The following is a 4,609-nucleotide window of genomic DNA, read 5'->3' on the forward strand; positions in this document are numbered from 1 at the left end:
GCGCACATACACACAACACGAGGAGAAGAAATCTCCCCCGTGGAATTGAGTGGGGGTGGCTTTGGTAAAAAGATAAGCAAAGTGATCGATTGGGATTTCGGTCACCGTGTGAGCAAACGGGACATTTGCGGACCGTGACAGTGTCAAACCCGAGCTACCGGAGCGGCGATCCCTACATTTGCGGGGAAATACTTTCTAGGGATTGGTTCTGTCAAAAACGTTGGCATTATAAAAGCATCCCTGCTGCCCACACGGAAATAAGTCCACTGACTGGGGATGCGAATGAGGTAAAAAAAGAGGCGAAAATCACTTTTCCCGTGGGTGGATAACACGAGGAGGGAGGGGGCACGAGAGGCGCAAAAAGAGAGAGAGAGAGGAAAAGAATTGGACGACAGCCAGAGAAAACGAGAAATACTGCGACGCTAAGAGGAGAGACCAAATTGAGACAAACTCACGTGTCCAGCACCATTCATGTAACTGGGCGCACTCCAGAAAGTTTAAAGAGACAGCACGTTTGATAGACTCTTTGTTTATTTGAATATTTATTTACATAAATGTATTTTAATCCACTATCTTTAGTGTGCGTGCACTTCTGTTAAAGGAAATCGTGAGTGTAAGTAAGAAACACAAGTTGTTCAAATCTATTCATGCATTGCAATACAGTCTATATTTTTCGAGGCCACATTTTGCCGTTCGGCCTCGGGAGCACTGCTTGGTAACTATGAGCATGCACAATGTGTATTTTTGCACACTTATCAAAAGCGTGCGTCGCAACAGAAAGTGAAGCAGTTGTTTTTTTGTCCCCCAAGGCCGAGAGCACAAGCAGACCGACCTCCAACAGCCGCGTGTCTTTGAAGTCTTCCGCCCATCGACGTGGAGTGCGATCAATTACACTTAGAACAACAGTGTCAAAGAATAAACTGCTTTACTTGGAGGCCCTTTCCCACGATCTGACCGACAAACGGGGGGGAATGGCAAAGTCCTCCCTTACCCTCTCCAACTGAATACAATTGTGTCAGAGGTGGGCTTTATAACCGAGAGTTTAAGGATCTTGATGTACATGCACTGCTGAAAAGACCAATAATGAATTAATGCATTAATAATTATACTACAAGCGTTATTATAAAAATGTCATGCGTGTGCGTACAATGGCAAGCTCGCTTTGACGTTACGCACTTTTCTTGGTATTCACTATACTTAGTGAATACCCCTTGTTAAGTGAGAATAATAATATGTTTAAACAGATGGATTGTTATTTTACAATTACGCACTTTTTATTTTAAGCTTCATTTCATGCTCTCCATCATTAAAGGTCCAGAAATCGAAAGAAGCGCCTCTCTTGTGAAAGAGGGCGCTTAATTTGTCGTCGGTATTCAGTTCATTCATAAAAAACAGCTCTTAAGACCCCCAAAGAAGGTGGAGAAGAGGAATTTCAGACCACTCCCCCGCAGACAGAGCGGCGTCAGGACCGCCAGCGAATGAAACGAATACGATCAATAGCCCCAGCCGCAAATTACTGCCCAAAGTACTACCAAGATCGATTACGGCCAACTTGGAACTTTTGTCAGAACACGGAGACATATGACTTGAATGTACACATATTGTGCAAAATGCGCGTCACTCTTCCCTTTGCGGAATTCCCCTTTCCAAGGATCAATGGTAAAAAAGCTTGGCATTGCCAAAGTGTTCATGAGCATCCCACTATAAAGGCTAATGTTCGTATTTAAAATCAAACCAGATAAAACCTTGAAAATCAACTATGCATATTTTGCATTTGAGTAAGATTTAGTTATTTATGGTTTTATTTTGAATTTGCTTTATATTCTTTTTACCATTAATGGCTGTTGGTAAATAACATGAACGCAAGTCATAAACGTTTATAGGGTGTAAAAACAGGAGCTCAAAAGGAATTCTTTGGGTCGGACACAGATTTGAATTTTTTCTCTTTCGGTCAGAAGTGTGGAGTGCTTTTGCCAAATTGTGGGAGAAGTCGTCCACGGAGGTACACTCAAAAGATTCGAGACCAACCACAGCCCCTTTGCCACCTGATGACAATTTTAACCGTTTCACCCCCAGACAGCCTTCAAGCGGCCCCCACATATGCGATACATTTATGAAAAGTCGACAGCCGGGGGCCTACGGCCGCACATCAGACACAACCAGTAAAAGCATTTTCCTCCTCACTTAAGTCGTGAATCTTTATAAGATGTGCAAAGTAAAAAAGTTATGCTCATGTGCCAGGTTATAAAAATCAGTAAAGACGTCTCTAGAATGAAACAATTTTGTGTTTCTGAAAAACTGCAAACGTGCTTAGATTACTAGTAGCCACACAGTTTGTTCACATAGGAATGGACTATCTAGGGTCAGTCTCCCAGTCAAAGGTCACATGAGCTCGTAAAGACAAATTATCAGCTCAAGCTGCCTCTGTTTCTGAAGTGACACGGACGTCTGGCCAGCTCCCAACCCACCTCGGAGAGACAACGGAGCAATGTGTGTAAGCCCACATAAGCTCCCACCTCCCTAAATTCGAGTCCCCAGGTTCCGCTGGTCTATTCATAGCTTCCAGTCTCGCTCGTAATCCTAATGTAGAAGCACGGTGAGGTCAGATGGACCCCTTTAATGAATCCGACCTTTCCTAAACACCTGTGCTTGGTTTAGATGGGTTTCAAAATCAAAAGATAATTTTAAGATCCAATTATCTATCGATTTAGCCAACAGGTCAATTCTGCCCTAGCGCACTTCTTCTGTTCCCAGGACCTTGAACGCCCGACCCGGGGCAGCTCTATTATCATGACAAGCTGTATTCTGTTTGTGCACAAATATGGAATACAATAGACCACCCTGGGAACTCAAAGGGTCCGCCAGCAGGTGAAGGAGCCGGGACCAGCCCTCAAGGTGAGCTGCTATCAGTCCTATATGTTCCATCAATCCACTAGCAGTTCATTTCTTCAATATCGTCAATATTAACCGAGGTGGTACACAAACAAAGCTAGCAAACAATCTTATCAGTTGAACTATCCCGCAGAGCCAGAAACAGAGCTCACACTCCGAGCAAATAAGATTGTACTTAACTGATATTCCTATATTGCACTAATCCTAAAATCTAACAAATGAGGCTTGTCCGGTAAGCAAGGAAAATTACCCGTGATCAAACATTAACCTAATATAGCACATGTGTTTCCTACTGCCATTGTTCTTGCCATGTATAAGCTAATTGATTTGCTAACAGAAAGTCAGAATAAAGGCCATGCGAAATGTCTTGTGTACATTGTTTACATAATACAATTCTCTGAAGGTCAGGGCGTCATTGAATTAGTTAAGATTTGGCGGGTCGCTGGGATATTGGGATATCAATCAATGGGACATCAATTAGTGGAAGATGAATTTCATTTTTATATCTTAAAAATTAAATATCTTTTATTGCATATGTACTAAAAGAGACTTGACATTTAGTTGTAAACTAGCAAAAGTGAGCTATCAGGTATGAAAAACTTTTTGAGTTTGAGAGGAAAAGTCAAATGGGGCAAATTCCCAAACTGTGTATAGGCTACAGCGTCTGTGATTCACAAATTTTCTTTTCTTAAAGGCCTAAATTACCACACTGACATGTTCTTATATATTAAAAGTGTAACAAACACCACAACTACTATCTTTACTAATGCTATAATCTCTTATCAATCCTACTTGATCTCAATACTACAACTACTACTACTAATAATAATAATAATATCAAAGACTGTTGTTTTTCTTCAGCTGTCACATGTGATTTCTTGCATGTACATGCTAAGCTCAACAGACCTTTTTAGGAACTTCCAGTGCTGGAAAATCTTGGCATGTTAACTTCCTGCGCATCAGGAAATGTAGAGCAGACCTTTGACCTCTGTGCATGAGAGCAAGGCAGAACTTTGCTTCCACACCTTGTTAAGGTCAAAGTGTACACAACACAAAGAATGTCCCTCCCAAGCTGAGGTGAACGGCAGAAGCCCGTTTTCCTCACTTTTACTAAATATACCTGCATATGACTTTTTCGTCTGTGAAACACAAAAGAAGATATTTTGAGAAATCTCTCAGTGGTTAAGTCAACGGGGGTAATAAAATTGCTGACCGAACAAAGCTCCTTTTAAACAACCATTAATGTTCAAAAGCCATTTCAGCCAAAAGTTTTTTTTAAATCCCGAATCTAAGCCGGGTGCTACCTGACTCCTCTGTTCCACTCAGTGCCAGCACTAAATGCTACAGATGATAGCTGGCAGGCCACAGGCTCCATCTGCCGGCACACAGGAGAGAAGTTGACAACAAACACTCCACATTCACTCATTCACAAAGCTCACAGGACGCCAAATGAGCTCATTCCATTGAAAACCTACAGCTTTGCAAAATTTGTCCCTGCCTCCTAATCTCTCAGTGCACCTCACCGCACCAGTGGGCTTCTGCTTGGGAAAGATACAGCGCTCAGTGATTTATGTCTGGAATATAATCAGGTTTTTCACTTTAGATGTTTTCTTATTGAACAAATGATAAAGCTTTGCTTGTTTCCGTTAAGGCATTACTTTTACTAACTTTATCTTTTAATATTTGTAGAATATCTCCATTAAATAATGATGATAAC

Source organism: Barbatula barbatula (assembly GCF_947034865.1).
Source record: "Barbatula barbatula genome assembly, chromosome: 4".
NCBI classification, from domain to species: Eukaryota; Metazoa; Chordata; class Actinopteri; order Cypriniformes; family Nemacheilidae; genus Barbatula; species Barbatula barbatula.